This window comes from Pongo pygmaeus, chromosome 14 (genome assembly GCF_028885625.2).
Source record: "Pongo pygmaeus isolate AG05252 chromosome 14, NHGRI_mPonPyg2-v2.0_pri, whole genome shotgun sequence".
Taxonomy (NCBI): Eukaryota; Metazoa; Chordata; class Mammalia; order Primates; family Hominidae; genus Pongo; species Pongo pygmaeus.
Window position 1 is genome coordinate 61,890,035 of NC_072387.2, and position 17,206 is coordinate 61,907,240.

General features: G+C 40.8%; 1 pseudogene; it reads left to right on the plus strand.

Moving 5' to 3' along the window:
* LOC129011321 (protocadherin-8-like) overlaps window positions 1-17,206 on the plus strand; it is a 177,574-nt pseudogene that overhangs the window by 127,153 nt on the left and 33,215 nt on the right.

The following is a 17,206-nucleotide window of genomic DNA, read 5'->3' on the forward strand; positions in this document are numbered from 1 at the left end:
TTGCAGTATGTCTCATTTTTCTACACTTATAAAGCCTTTTTAAAATAATCTCCATCATTTCAACTTGGCGATGAACCTACAGCATGACAATCAAAATTAACTTACAGTTTTCATTAAGTACAGTCTAGACTGTATCTTACCCAAACTCAAAGCAAAAGCAATTTGATTTGCTGCTTATCCAAAACTTCCTCCTAAAGAGAAAAAGTGAAAGTATGTATGATTGCTTTCAAACCTTAGAGGAGGTAAGTACAGTGTTCAATAACTTCATCAAATAGGATCTAAATTTTATGGTGTAAATGCCAGGTTTCACAGGTCAGTGAGCCTTTTCAAATGGTACACAGGCTGCCTATATCAAATTTGTACAAAAGAATTGATTTTGGTGGTTGGAATAGGGCTATTTCAGTCTTGCTGCAAGCTTTCCAGAAATAATAGTGCTATATTAGGAGATAAATTATATATAGATTACTGTTTTTAAGTATTATTCAGAATGTTAACAACTAGCATAATGGACTTTCTTATTGCAATTCTAAATAGCAAGTGTCAGCCTGATTTTTAATGTTCTCCAGTATGCCTCAGCAGTTGTGTAGATTCTAGGGAAAGGTGTGCTGTCTGGCCGACAGCAACATCATGTTTTATTCTCACCTATTGTTTTCTTCCTTTTAGGTCTGTTATGCTTCTGTTATTGGCAGGACAGCCAGAGGAAGCAGACAGGACCTTTGATGCTGGCAAGCTGTACCACTGGGAGGTAGGGAGAAGTGTGTTTTCAAAATGGAAATTCTTAGTGTGTTTTGCTTTTGTGTGAGATATTAATTGGCAGAAAGATTGGTAGGTATGTAATGTGTTATACTCAGCCTTCTGTAATGCATCATGTGCCCTGGTGAACTCTTATTTTGGGATCACTTCTCAGCACGGATACTTTTCCTAATTTTTCAGTTTACCCATTCTGAGAGGTCACAAGGGCTTTGTGCAGCACATATAAGCAACAACTCTTTTTTAACAGGACTTTCCATAGCTGTATGTCTTCAGTGGTTAGGAATTGAATATCTGGAGTGTTCTGTGTATATAAAAGTACAGAGTTCTGTAGAGAAAGCCTTATCCAATTCCTTTAAGCAGACTTTTTTCCGTCTGCGTATACCTGTTGCCCTTTCAATGTTGCTCTGTTGTTTGCATATTTGCCTCCTTGATTAGGGCAGGCATCCCTACCATCTTTGCTTCCCTCCCAGGGTCTAGCATAATGTCTGGCACATCGTAGGTTTTGTTTGCTAATTAACTGCCACCCGATACTGGGGCTGAAGACTAAAATATGGCAAAATCTGAAAAAATGTCAAATGCAGAATATTTGCTAATGTGAAAGCGAGGTTTAGAACTGAGCCTCTATGATGCTCAAGTGGAAAGAAATTCAGAAACCCTATTTGTTTCTGAAAAAAGCAAAGCAATACTGTGCTGCAAACCATAACAACAACAAAAAAGATACATGTTTCCACAGTGTAAATGCTTCCCACTGCTGATGTCCATCTGCAAACTGGAAGTTGGATGGATCTCAATGGTCCTTTCAAGCTTTAAAGTTTTCAGCATTTTTGGCATAAAGTATTAATTGCTTTTATTTTGCTTTATTCTTTATATTTTGAAGATCTTATGTTCTTGCTGCCTTTGAGAATACACAAAAATATAGATTCAATCTGGAATGGCTTTACTAATCAGGAAACTTACAATAGACTTTACAACCAAGATATTACAAAGAAAACTTCCAAACCTTGTGCATTAGTCCTTTTATTTTGCATGGCTATAAATAAATACCTGAGGCTGGATGATGCATAAAGAAAAGAGATTTAGTTGGTGCACAGTTCTGCAGGCTGTACAGGAAGGATGGTGCTGGCATCTGCTTCTGGTGAGTATGCAGAAAGCTTACAATCATGATGGAAGGCAAAGAGGGGAACAGGTGGTTACATGGTGAGACAGGGAGCAAGGGGTGGTGGGGAGGTGCATATTCTTTTAACCAACCCCATCTCATGTGAACTCAGAGCAAGAACTCACACATTATGGTGAGGATGGCAGCCAGGTATTTGTATTAGTCTGTTCTCATGCTGCTAACAAAGACATATCTGAGACTGGGTAATTTATAAAGGAAAGAGGTTTAATTGACTCACAGTTCAGCATGGCTGGGGAGGCCTCAGAAAACTTACAATCATGGCAGAAGGGGAAAGCAAACATGTCCTTCTCCACATGGTGGCAGCAAGGAGAAGTATAAGTGAAGGGTTGGGGGGAAGCCCCCTATAAAACCATCAGATCTAGTGAGAACTCACTCACCATCATGAAAACAGCTTGGGGGTAACTGCCGCCATGATTCAATTACCTCCCACCAGGTCCCTCTCACAATATGTGGGGATTATGAGAACTACAATTCAAGATGAGATTTGGGTGGGGACACAGCCAAACCATATCAGCATTCATGAGGGATCTGCTCCCATGACCCAAACAGCTCCTACCAGGCCCTACCTCCAATGCAGGGGATTACATTTCAACATGAGATTTAGAGGGGACAAACAACCAAACTATATCACCTCATTTTTTTTAATGCCTCAATAATATTTGCAACTGGCATAACAAATGACATGTTTCATGTCTATTTAATACCTGCCAACTGTGCTTTAAAATGTAAATGAAGGGCCAGGCATGGTGGCTCATGTCTGTAATCCCAGCACTTTGGGAGGCCAAGGCGGGCAGATCACGAGGTCAGGACATCGAGAGCATCCTGGCTAACACAGTGAAACCCCGTCTCTACTAAAAATACAAAAAAAAAAAAAAATTAGCTGGGCATGGTGGCGGTCACCTGTAGTCCCAGCTACTTGGGAGGCTGAGGCAGGAGAATGGCGTGAACCTGGGAGGTGGAGCTTGCAGTGAGCCGAGATCGCGCCACTGCACTCCAGCCTGGGCAACAGAGCAAGACTGTCTCAAAAAAAAAAAAAAATATGTAAGTGAAGTAGGATAACTAATTTTAATAGAATCATCTCCAATTACCTTCCCTCCCACTATTAGAATGACCTCCTTAGGTTTATAATGGTTTATTTCATTGTTAAGTAAAAATCCTCTTCTTTCTGTGGGCCCAGCATGCCCACTCAGGTGGTTTAACGGCACACAATCAAGGACAGTCTAACCAGTCAGGACGGTTTCAGTTTAATGTCCACTTTAGTCTCAGTGGCTCATTTAATCACTTGGAATAATAGCGGTTCTCAGATGTTTAATGTATTTCTCAGAGCCAAGGTGCTCAGGGTCACTACAGGCAAGGCAGTCCCTTATGAAGAAAGGGGGGATCTGATTCTTTCTTGGCTCCAGCCACACATAAACGGCCTCCTCTCCATTGCCTATTCTCTCATGTTTGACTCCCTGTCCTCACTTCTCCTCCCTGGGGGAGCGTGTGTTCTTATGTGTGTTCTTTACCATGGCAGCTTGGAGCTGAAAGGGACCTCTAAGGTCATCTGTACGTTTCATAGATGAGGAAGCTGAGGCCTGTAGAGGTCATGTGACCTGCTTGAAGTCACACAGCTAGTGAGGGGAGTGCTGGACCTGGACTCTGGGTCTTTTGACTTCCACTCCAGAGACTTTTTCCTTCTCTTAGGCTTAGAAAGGGACAGTAGAGGCATCAGAGATTCCATGTGGCATTTAAAATAGCGAGACTTTCTTTTAAGATTTTTCTCTCTTGTTTTACAAAGATATTAAAAAAAATTTCCCAGTTCTCCCATTTTCTTATATGGAAGGATAATCTGACATTCTGTGCAGAGAACTGACTATTTCCCACAAAATAAACAGTGGAAAGCAAGTAGCACAAGTATTTAGGGATATCAGGGGTCCTCAGTGCGCCAAGCTTCCAACAGCTCAGTAAACATCCCCTCGCTGATTGTCATGGGAGAGGAAGAGGCAGGAAGAAGCAGCGTTCAGAGGACTGGGGATTACAGGAGGAGGAGTGTTGCAGTGAGTAAGTGAGTGAGTGAGTAGTATTCTTGGCATTGCAATAGGTCTATTTTTCCAGAAAGTACAAAAACACAGAATCACCAGACTCAGAAAGCCTAGCAGTCAACAAGACTCATTTCTAAGGCACCAAGTAAAATGCCAACAAGATACTGCATGTCACATCAGAGATCCTAGAAGAAAAGTTAGGCATCTCTTTATGTTCCACATAGATCTACAGGAAGTGTGGTATCCATCTCACAGTGGGAAGTTCTGGCCCTGCAACAGTAATACCAACGTGCAGGGGGAATGACTAGATGCCTGCCTGGAAGAGGCAGGAGTGGTAAAGAATACTGAGCGGAGTGGGGGACGCTAAGCTTCTAAACACTTAGATGGTGGGGATCCATGCATAGGAAGTTAGAAAAGACTGAAACAGACATGAGAGACTCCCCTGATTCTCTTACCTTTGACCTTTGCTTCTTTTCTCTTTTTCTCCCTTTGCCCTTCATGCTACCACCCCATCCCCAAATCCTAACTAAGCTGCAAAGGGCAAGGCTTGTAAAAGCATCTCTTGAGAGCACTGTTCTGACGGTTTTGGGGATGAGATTGCACGAATGCCTGAACAACATTCTAAATTCAAATTTCAGAGGAGTTAAAGTTGAAACTGGGCCTGGCACAGTGGCTCACACCTGTAATCCCAGAACTTTGGGAGGCTGAGGCAGATGGATCACGAGGTCAGGAGATCGAGACCATCCTGGCTAACACAGTGAAAACCCCATCTCTACTAAAAATACACAAAATTAGCCAGGTGTTGGGGCATGTGCCTGTAGTCCTAGCCACTCTGGAGGCTGAGGCAGGAGAATGGCGTGAACCCGGGAGGTGGAGATTGCAGTGAGCCGAGATTGCACCACTGCACTCCAGCCTGGCGACAGAGCAAGACTCCATCTTAAAAATAAAAAAAAAAAAACTAAAAAAAAATTATAAAAAAAGATGAAACTGCTACCTGAGCTGGACCACAAGGACACATACTTCTGTCATCTCCACACACTATAAAACTCCAATCCTGCTTCTCTTCTACTCAGAAAGTTCCCTGGTCTTCAGAGGTTTCCTGATGTACATTGGCTGGATGAAGTCATTAATCTCTATTGGAATCATTTAAATAATTTTCTTTTGACAGAGGGAATAGTGATCATAAATTAAGGGTTTTAACCTTTGACTTTTTGGGTGAGCCTGTGAAAGACACATCTCAGGACACTAAATGGAGTGTTACAATGAGACTGAGTTAGAAAATGAGGAAGATACTAGGTTTGACTCAGGGCCAGTAGAAAAAGCAGGTGGAACTAGATTTAAACAACTGCTTTCAGAAAGTAGGTTTGCACCCAGAATCAGCCAGAATCTAGCTTAAGGACAATGTCCTCCATAGTGTCAAGCCTGTCAAAGACTTCTGACACCCATCCTGAGTGTGGAGGTCACCAGGACTATTTTCACTTTAGACCAGTTGGCTACAAACTTGGAGATCTCTGTGGAATCCCTCAGGTTTGATAATTTGGTGGAGTAACTCATAGAACTCAGGAAAGTGCTATACTTACAATTGCAGTTTTATGATAGCAAACAATGCAAATCAGAACCAGCCAATGGAAGAGAAACATAGGGTAGAATCTGGGACTGGGAAGGTCCTAAACACCAAACTTTCATCTTCTCAAGGACACACAGCACCTTCCTGGCATCAATGTGTGGCAATGTGCAGAACATTGCCAACTTAGAAAGCATATCCTAGCTTTAGTTTACGGAGTTTTTATTGAAGTTTCATTGATGGGCATAATTGATTGAGTTGTTCCCCGCATGGTTGAGCTCAGTCTCCAGCCCTTTCCTCTCCAGAGGTCAGGTTGATTTCACTTGACCTAAAGTTCCAATTCTTTAATCGCATGTTTGCTCTTTGTGGCATGACCCCATCCTAAACCTAACCATGTGGCTGGCTCCACCCCGTGTCATCTCTTTAGCATAAACTGTCAGGTACCCACTGTGAGTCACTTTGTTAGCACAGATGGTCATGTATGGTCTGAGGGACCATGATGAATAACAAAGGCGCCACTATCAGTTGGGCAATTCCAAGGGTTTAGAGGTTACCTCTAAGGAGCCAAGAAAAAGGCCAGACTTCTGACTGGGTGAAGTTAATTCTTCACCACGCTGTTTGGCAATGTGGGGTGACCCAAAGCTCATGTATGTGTAAACTTGTCAGGTTGCAAAAAGGTGTGGCAAGCAGGTGGGCAGGGAGCAGGAGCGGTGGGACAAAATGCTGTCAGGAGACTCGTGGCCACCTGCCATGGTCCAGAACTGCATGGGCCGAACTCTGCTTCACCAAGAGACCAGGTGAGACATGCTACCTGAGTAGAAATGCAGCTATTGCACATATTTGGTCAGAACAGTCTAATCTCTAGGCTTGCCCCAGTTTTTACATTCAAGTAGACCACTAGTGGCTATGAATTCATAGTCTAAGCTTCTATCTTCACACAACAAAAACAGAAATATCTGATGATGACAGAGTAATAAATGTTGCTTAAAACAAATTCTCAATCCTTTAGAGTAAGAGAGAGAGAGAGAGAGAGAGAGAGCTAGCGAGCGAGGTGGCAGGCCGGAGAGCAAAGACTTGGGGAAATTGTCAGGTTATCTCTAAATAATTAGCATTTGGATTTCAACGTGCTCTGAGGTGTGCACTTGCTCACAGAGACACTCTGGTTTAGGAAATAGTAATCTTGTTTTGCTCTTCATTAAAAGCTGGAACAGACAGTTTGTCTTTGAGGCTAAGCTGATTTGTGTTTTCTCAAATTCCCCAGGTGCTAGGGACTGGGTAGCTTATTGGACTTCAAAGGGCTTCTCCTCATGAGAAGTAAGTACAGGGAGTTAAGATGTTACCCAGAATAGGAATAGGAGATTCTTCTCTCCTAGGACATGCTTCTCTCAGATCACCTGGAGGCAAGGCAGAAAGCAGATGAGTGGCACTGAGGATAATGGGATGAAGGTAAGGAAAGATTAACTCTGGGCATTTTGTATTCCTCGGTTGTATCTCAGGACTTTTAATCAGGGAGCCTATAATGCTGGATTATTAGTCCTTTGCTACAAGAAAACTTCTCTTAAACTATCTCCAAGGTGGTTCAGTGCAAGGAACATTGTGCATGGATTCAGAAGAGCTAGGTTTGAATAAGATTGCCTCACTTACTAACTGTGCAATCCTTGGTCAATCCACTAAACTTTCTACCTCTGTTTTCTCATCTGTAAAATGGGAATAAAAATATTTATCTTAACGTTTATCAGAATTAATGAAATAATGCATAAAAAATTGAACACACTGTCTTTTACATCATGGGTGTTCAGTAAGCATTTCTTTTCCTCAGCTTGCCTGCTTCCTTTTACCCCAGCACTACATAATCTAAAACCTCTTGCTACTCAAAGGCTTTTGAGCCGCCACTTTCACACAGAATTCTGCATTGTCTCTAAAAGTCTAATTCACCCTGCAAACCCAAATTCTGCTTAATTGCTTCCTTCTACCATTGCTCTTGGCAAGCTATGTATAACTCAGTCTGAAATTTAACCCTATTTGCCCCTTGTCGAGGGGACTGTGCTTGGGGGGTAAGCTGTTTCTGAAGAATTGTGCAATTTAGGAAAATTAAGTTTCAGGCCAGCCATGTGGCTCTGACAGCTTAGACTGCTCAGTACTTAGTAATAATGGAGAAAATGCCAGTAAAAATGACAAAACGGCAGCACCCTGACCCACCAGGTAATTGTATATTGAATATGTCTTGGCTCAAACCAGGGATGATTTTGCTTAAGTGAACTGAGGACAAAACTGCTTGTTGTAAGTCATATAAAACAAGACCAGTGCTCTGGGTAATTAAAGATGCAAACTAGCAGCACAAGATATTTGACAATGGAAGGTGAATATCACTGGCTTTAAAGAAATGAGGTAGGGGAGAGGGCAAACCATTCCTGTTTAGTGAACTGATTTCAGGCATGTATATGGGCACCAGGAAAGAGAGGCAGTCATTCAAACCTAGCTGTTTTTTTTTTAATATTAGAAGAAAAAAGATTAGAGATATTGGTTGTCTTGGGTTCACAACTGCTCTTATCATCCTGCAGAGGCACAGAGAGGAGCAAAGAAGGTAAAGAGTTTGAAGGAGATAAGTAAAAAACCACAGAGTGAATTTGTGCAGGAATAAGGATTAAAGCTGTTAAGTGCTTTAGTCACTTGATCCTGCTAATCTTTGTTCTCTAATGTGAAAATTCATGGGCTTTAGGAGGAGACTACTGTAGGTTCCTATGTGAAACCGGGAATGACTGTCATTGTGTAATCCCCACATATTTGCACCCTATCTTTTCAGTAATCAGAAATAGGCAGCTGGGGAAGGCAGGAGAGAGATTAGCTCTCAATTTCCCAGCACATTGTGTTTTTGTGTTGCAACATCTTTAATTACTGAAAAGTAATTCATTGAATAGCACCCTAGTGGCTTGAAAGAGTTAATGCAGCTTCCAGAAGTGCCTAACCTTCTCTCAGGGAGTAGCTTAAGTACAGAGAAAATCTGGCTCAATAAATACTAAGCAATGAGAATCAACTGATAAGGGTCAAACTCCACAAAACAAAATTGAACCAATAGACCATTTAATCCAGTACCTTCTCCATAAATCTCTTTTCACCATAAAGCACTATTTACTCATTAATTTCCATGAATTGATGGCTGTTCTTCCTCAATCCTTTGAGGTCAGGTTAATATCCATTTATTCCTTTCATTCCATCCGTCCGTCCATCCATCCATCCATCCATCCATCCATCCATCCATCCATCCATCTTATTGAGCACCTACTGTGCACGGCTCTGTAATAAATAAGAAACAGTCTTTTTCTGTAAATAACTCACTGGAAGAGAGAGATGGGATGAGATGGAAATATATAACCAACTCTGCAAGAGCCTCTGTAGAGAATCTCCTCCAGAAGTCCTCACTAATATAACCATGTATTTCCTGAATATTTTAAAGAGGTAGTAGCAGGAGTTGGCTACAGAATCCCAAGCTCTTCTATTTATTACTCAGACAAAATTTAAAGTTTGTGTGTATGGGACACAATTGCTTTAAGAATGAGAAATATAAATTCATTATATATACACACAGATATGATATATCTATCTCTATCAACATATTTAGGCATCCTAGAGTCTTTCCTTTACCTTACAAACTATATTCAATCATTTATTGTGTAGTACTTATTCTACTACCTTTATATTTTTAAAAATCTGTACATTTTTCTCTATCCTTACTGCCACTACCTTAGTACAAGTCACCACAGTTCCTCGTTTAGTTTTTAGCACTTGCTCCTGTCTTGCTACATTCCAGTCTTCCTCCTTTTTCTCTCAAATCTGTTCTTCAAATTGAAACCAGAGCGTGCCTTGCTTAAGACCCATCAGTGGCTCCTAGTTGCACACAGGATAAATAGTCTTAACTCCTTAGCATGGTGTACAAAGTCCATCATGTTCGCCTCTGTGGAACCATCTCCTGATGCTCCTCTATTGAATTCCCTGCCCTAAGACTCTGAATGCACCATGTTCTGTCTTGCCTCCTAGGTTTTGTGCCTCTTGTTCTTTGCTGGGAGTATCCTGTTCCAGCCAAGCCCAAGCCCCATGCCCTTTCCTCTGTATACTCAACTAAGTTCCATGAGCTAAAACAAGTCGTCATTCAAAATTTCTTTCTTGAATGTCCACTCTCTTTTTCTTTCTTCCAAAACATAGTGTGCTTCGGGTCATTTCTTTTTTTTTAATTGAGACGGAGTCTCGCTCGGTCACCCAAGCTGGAGTATAGTGGCTCCATCTCAGCTCTCTACAACCCCTGCTGCCTGGGTTCAAGCAATTCTCCTGCCTCAGCGTCTCAAGTAGCTGGGACTACAGGCATGTGCTACTGTACCTGGCTATTTTTTTTTTTTTTTTTTTTGTATTTTCAGTAGAGATGGGGTTTCGCCATATTGGCCAGGCTGGTCTCGAACTCCTGACCTCAGGTGATCCATCTGCCTCGGCATCCCAAAGTGCTGGGATTACAGGTGTGAGCCACTGCGCCCAGCCTATTTCTTTGTCATCTCATAGCATCTGTTGTCTTTTCCATACTAAAGTATAGATGCTTCATTTCTTGTCATCTATCTTTCTAGTTGTTTGATGGCAAGTTCTAAGTCTTGATTGTTTAACAATGTATTCTCTAATACTTAGCTTATCATGAAGCACAAAACATTGAACAACTATGTTAAACAAATGACTGAAAGTAAGATAAATGCTCAATAAAGGGTGAGTTCAGTTTCAATTTTTCCCTAAACTGGGTCTTTCATAAATGGGCTTATCTTATATGAGTCCTTCCTAAATTTTATTGATGGGTGAATTGGAAATAGAAGGGAAGAGCATTCCAAATACCTTTGGTGAGTCAAGTCCTTGTTTCTAAAAACACTAAACTAGAATTTTGAAAACTAGGGTGACCAACTGTCCTGATTTTCCTGGGACTGTTCCTTAAATCCTGCTTCCCAGGAAAGCTCTCACTCTTGATTTAGCCCTGAAAGTCTCATGTACTAGGAAATCCCTCAGTCCTGGGATAACTGGGTAAACTGGGGCAGTTGTTTGCCCTAGAAGTCTTATGTCTTGGAGGTTATCTTCCTAGTATTTCTGCCCTATTTAGTTGCAGAAACCTCTAGCACCTCCAGGGGATGTAGCTGAATGATAATCTAAAGGGAGTGTGAGCTGAGGCTTTCTGAGATCAGCTTTCTGTAAGGCCAGGAGGTAGAAGACTTGGCAATATCCTCACAGTAGTCCAGTGTTGGAACTGATGAAGCTGATACTCAAATCCACGATGGAACATCTGCAAAGCTCCCTTTCTTGGCAGCTGTGAGGGCGGCAGGACACCTGGGCTGGAGTTGGAACACCTTGGGAAATCTAGTTAGAGATTCTCCAAAGCTAGTTGACTTCAGCCTCAGTGTCTTCATCTGTAAAATGAGACAGTGCTTTCCTGTATGCATCCCAGGTTTGTTGGAAATTTGAAAGGACAGTGGACAGTGTGTGTGAGAGTAGTTTGAAAGCCATAAGTGCTCTGCAAATGGGAAGAGCTTTCATTATCCCATAGCAATGTTGTACAAACACACGCTGAGTTTTTCCATTAAAAGTTATAGCCAGTGTGGTTCTAGAAGTGTCTATTCTCAGGCATATAAAAAGGCCTGTGCAATTGCAAAGATATGAAACCAACCTAAGTGCCCATCAACTGATGAGTGGATGAAAAAAATGTGGTACATTTCCACCATGGAGTACTACTCAGCCATGAAAAGAGTGAAATAATGTCTTTTGCAGCAACTTGGGTGGAGCTAGAGGCCATTATTCTAAGTGAAATAACTTGGAAATGGAAAACCAAATACCATATGTTCTCATTTATAAGTGAGATAACCTGTGGGCATACAATGGCATACAGAGTGGTATAACAGACATTGGAGACTCAGAAGAGGGAGGGTGGGAAGGGGGTGAGGCATAAGAAACTACATATTGGGTACAACTTACACTACTCAGGACTGGTGTACTAAAGTCTCAGACTTCACCACTATACAATTCATCCATGTAATCAAAAATCACTTGTACCCCTAAAACTATTGAAATTTTATATATATATATATATATGCACAAAAAAAGCCTGTGGAAAAACATAAAGCAAAATCTGTAAGCACATGATACACAGCTTTGAATGCTGGAAGTTGTTGGCTGTGACATAGGGATAGCTGGCCATGAAAAGCAGTGTCTTTCTAACGTTACAGCCTAGGATCATCTCTTTTATGGAATTAAATTGTATAAATTACATGACAGTAATTTGATGACCTGATCATTATTTTTAGTGATCATTTATTTTTGCCAAAGTTGGCTTCCTACCATATACAAGATGTGTTGAATTTTGAAAGCTGTATTAAAATTTAACATCTATTCTTTTATTACCTTAGTTTTTATTTTTTTGTGTTCTTTTTGAGAGACATAATGTTGCATTGCTATTTTATTCTCTTTCTGCAAAATCACAGGAAACCTATCAATTCTGATGCCTTTCTCCTCTTATAACATTTTTGAAATGTAAGAATCATAAAATATTTTCTGGATAGAACATAATACACTACCTATTGCAGGAAATCTATGTCATCCTCCCTCACTAGTTCACCACCCCCCAACAACACATATTCAGTTACAACGCAATGTGTTTCAACCAAAGAAAATTACTGACCCCATGATCTGAACAACAAAGTGTTCTTAAAATATATTGCCTCATCTGTTAGGTTTGATTAAACCATTTATCAGCAAAAAATAAAAATTGCTTTTCTTTGCTTAGCATGTCTGGAGTTTCAGGAGCACTTTTGAGGCTATTGTTATCTCAGTGTTTCTAGCTGAATTGCATACTCTCACTGGTTTATGGTAATAAGAAGGTGAGCTTAAATTAGGAGGAGGATAGCCTTATTTCTTCTACTACTTTGCTTGTCACACGCAGGTTTGATTCTGACTGTCTTGTTGGCCAGATTAGACTATCTAGAAACATTTAGTTGCATAGTTTACACACACACACACACATACACACACACACGCACACAAGCACATGCACACACACACACATTTGCTTCCGTTAAGGAAGTCATATCATCATTTATCTATCCATGATATATATGCATTGAATTTTTTTCCAACTATGGAGATGGATTTACGGTATGTGCTTTCTCACCTTGGTGAAATATCTGGCTAATATTAGGTATGTAACCAAACATTAAACAGCACAGTTTTTCCTTGTGTAATGTTCATGGATCCTCAGAAGCAGCAAATTGCTGTCTTCATCTTTTTCCCTCCATTCCCTACTCTGTAGAGTCAGTGGCTCCAGTGAGTGTGATGGTTGCACAGTTTGATCCTGTATGACTCTATAAGGGTTATGTGACTTCATATATGTGGTCAATTTTGATAAGTTCCTAGATGAAATTACATTTGGCTTGGGATGATCTGAGCAAATTGTTATTCAGCTCTTATTATGAACACAGTGCCAGGAGGATGTGTGAGACCAATGCCATATTTATGGAGCTGCAAAATTGAACAATAGTTTATTCTTTTTGAAGTTTCTGGTTAGGTTTTGTAGAAAGATTGGTAACATTCATTTATCCTTCTAATATTTATTGAGCAACTACGAAGTGCTGGGTACTGTGCACATCTGGAAATGGGATCAAATGGCACAGTCCCTTGGAAAGTTTAACATCTAGGGGGCTGCTAGCCTTGCAAATAAGCACCAGTGATAACTGCTGTAAGAGAGGGTTTAAATTATAGAAAGAGGATAGATGTAGAAGAATCACAGTTTGCTTGGGTGGGTGGTGTCAGGCAAATTTTTTTTGGTCAGAATAGAATTTGAATTGAGACTTCAAGGACAATTAGAAGTTTATACCAAAAAAAAAAAAAAAAAAAGAAGAAAACAGAACACTTCAGGAGGAGGAAAATATACCAAGGTTTGGAGGCAAAAGGGAGCATGGTTGTTTAAAGCACAGTTGTTCAGTATTGCTGGGTATTCAAGAGTGTGTGTGTGTTTGTGTGTGTGTGTGTTGGGGTGGGGGCACTTGGAGGGGAGATGTTCTGGGCTAGATGGGACTACATATAGGCAGGCAGAGGCAGGCAGAGGCAGCCAGATTATGGAGAACCTTGGTTGCCAAGCAAAGGAACTTAGCCTTTATACTCTACAAGAGATTTTTATCATAGAAGTTGTGACAAATGGCAGTTGGGGAGTAGCAATTACACATCTCCAATACCCTATCTGTAACCTCCTCTGAGTGACTATAAAAGCTAGGTGTGCCCTTGAGAATATGTCAAATGTAAGTGGAAAAGAGCTGAGATTACTGCTGTGGCAGTTGTGAACTATTGAACACATTTGAGCAGGGGCACACTGGATCAGATTTACATGTTCATTTTGATAATGAGGAAAAAGGCTCAGAGAGGTTAAGTGACTTTCTTCAAGTTAAATAACTAGTGATGTTTGAGGCAGGATTTCATTCAGGTTGACTAAATACACTAGCACTCTTTTCATCGCACTAAAATGCTGAAGGGGAGACTAGAAGCGACAGAGTAGATAAGGATTTATGGCTCAGGACAAAGGGAGGACAAGCTGAATGCTAGTTGGTTGCATAGAATGGAAAGGGAACAAGATCTTAACAGGAAATTTAGAATTCTCAAAATATTTAGGAAAACAGCAAGATGGGCATCTAGTAGAAGTCACACAATTTTTTGGTTAAAGAGCTGATGCCTAAGGGGAAGTTTCTGGAGAGTTATAGCAGAGTTCAGAGGGAGTGGTTGTTCTATCCTACTACCACTAGGATACTAACATTAAGCATCAATGACATGAACAACTAATTTCTCCATAATCTATCATGTTGATTTTGACCTGAATGATCTGGTTGGAGGATTGGAAACCCAGACCCACTGGAGCTGAATTTGGTGTAACATAGTTCCCACTTGTCCTCTAGACAGTGGCATTAGTTTTTAGAAACACCAGAAGTTCCAAGGGCACTGACTCTGAGAATAGTGCCACTGTGGAGTGGTATTGCCATTCAGTGACTTCATTCTTAAAATTTACAATCTTTTGGGTCTAGAAGAGCTCATAAGTACTATTGCATTAAATACACAAAGGGTATGGCCATTAAAGAGAAAGCATTTCACAGCCAAATCCAACTGGCTGGGGACAACTCCTTGTCCAGTGGGCTTTATCTTAGACCTGCCACATTTGAACTCCTCAGTTCAGAGCTGGTCTTGACCTAGTAGTTCTGTGACCTATTCTTCATTGATTTGACATTTTGTCAAGACTCAACTCCCACTGTGGCCTTCAATTTATATCCTTGCCTAATGCACAAGCTTGATACATCCTAGAATCTTCTTCTTTCTATTTCTTGATACTTTGGAAGTGTCTAGTGAACAAGAACTGGTGCACTGGAGATTCAACACGTAACTCCATTTATCACATGCCAAAAATATGAAAACTTAACGTTTACTGAGACTTTTTCAGTGTTTTGCATACCAAGAATATGGACCCTAAAGTGTGCTGGCAGTTAAACATTGTGTTGCTTTGTTTTGGTATTTGTGTTAATATTTTCCTTGGACACATACCGTGCTCTACACATCGTTTGTGGGATGAATGGCTTTTTTCCTTATTAGGAGGTTATGAATATGTGGTATAATTCTTGATTAAACTTCTTGAAGTCCTTGAACCATCCTTAAGATAAATAAAATGACCTAAGTGGAAGGACCTAGTCTTGCGCCTGCCACATGGTAGTAACTTATTGGCAGCTTTTTGTCACTACAGCCACCTCCCCCAGACCACCAAAACCCTCATCCCAAAATTATTAATATGGTTAGCATGTTGAAGAATAAAATAATTGGGATATATTATGATTGCATTTTACCTTTTAAATTTTGAAAGTGGGCAAACAATACTCTGTTCTGTCTTGCCTTTTAAAAAGAATGTTTCTCCCCCTAACCTTTTGGTTTACTTTCTGAAAAACAATCTGGCTGTTGAGTTCTGATTAAAGGTGAAGCATACTTCAATATGCAAGGATGAGATATTAGAGGAAAAGATAACGCTTGAAACCACACTTTTAACATTCAATTTCAGTGCTGTCCAGAACAACTATAAAACTGGGGAAAGGTGAGTAATAGATTTGACAGCTATACTCTAAAATGGACCTTATTAGTGAAATATAAATTACAACCAGGCATTTCCTATCAGCACCCCGTGCAGTTAATGATAAGCAGTCAACGAGATTTATATACCCTTAGCATTTTTATAATGAGTCTGTTGCTTTGATGACAGTTTACTGTCAAACATTATGCTTAGAAATTTATAGCATTTGATTCAAATGAATAGACAGTTTAGCTTTATTGCAATCTGTTCTGATTTTCCCTTTTCATGAGGCTCACATTTTCACTTTTTTCTTTTTCTCTCTTTTTTCCTGCCCTAGACTAAACCCTTAAACACTACACTGAAAAATTAAGTTTTGAAGTGGGTGCACATTGACCGGCAGGAAGCATGTGATAACTTGCGGGGAAAGAATTCAGTGAATTTCAAGAACAGGCATGAGGAGTCTAAAGAGGAGGCATGTTGTGTTAAAGTATTAAACATTTACAGATGCACCAGGATGGTGGCTGTAGGAAAGTTATGATATACAATAGCAAGAGATAGGGTGGGGAGAAGGGCCTTTAACCATGTGAAGGGGCGGCCCAAACATTTGTGTAGAGGAGGTCACATCTCATTCTCTCCTGGAAAGAACCCCACATCATTTCACACAACTGTCCACAGCCCTGAGGACAAGTGCCCAATAAAGGCTGTTGGCAGATTGACTGCAGCTGGAGAGGGCACGCTGAGGCGATTCTGAGGGATGCTCTACAGAGCCCTCTGCCCCAGCAGGGTCACTTTGCCATGCAGTTCAAGTGTACACAGATGTTGGATCTGTTGGCTGCCTCTGCACAGCAGGGAATGTGACTTTGGGTAGCAGGTGTGGGATTTTCAGGAAATAGAACTGCTGGTCTATAGAAAATGTGGTCTTTCAGGAAGATAGGCTTTGAAGACGGGTATTTTCCAAAGGTGGCAGTATTAGAAATGTATTTATGCAGCATTTAAAAAAAATAGCTCAAGTAGGCTGAAAGCATTCTTATCCCTTCTATTCTATGTTCTCTGTCCCATTTCGGACCCTTTACACCTGCCCTACCTATCCAAGAGCCACATGTTCACTGGCTCAGAGGAGTGAGCTGGAAATAGGCACCTGCATTTAAGGTGCAGGATGGCTGCCACCTGTGCCCCATTTGTTCTTGTTCTGACTTCGTCTCCATCCCAACTCTGAAATCTTGGCCCTAACATTTCCTTCACTTGGCCCTTTGAATTCAGTATGGACAATCTCTTGTTTTATGAGTCTTAGAATTTCTGAAAGAATCCAGAGTTGGTTTGCCTCTCTGCCTCTTTGTACACATGCTACTCTCAGAATCCTTCTTGGATTAGGAGCCTAAACTTGTCAATGATTATTTCACTAGTAGTCAACCCCAGGGCCCCAGCAAGGACCAGAGTGGACAATCAGGCACATACCTCATAAATAATACGTTCAATTAAGACAATAACATCACTGTCTATTTAGGCTCAACTGGGCACCAGGCTCTGTGCTAAGTATTTTGCATATATTTCTTCCTAGGGCTTACTATAGCCTTGTGAAATCA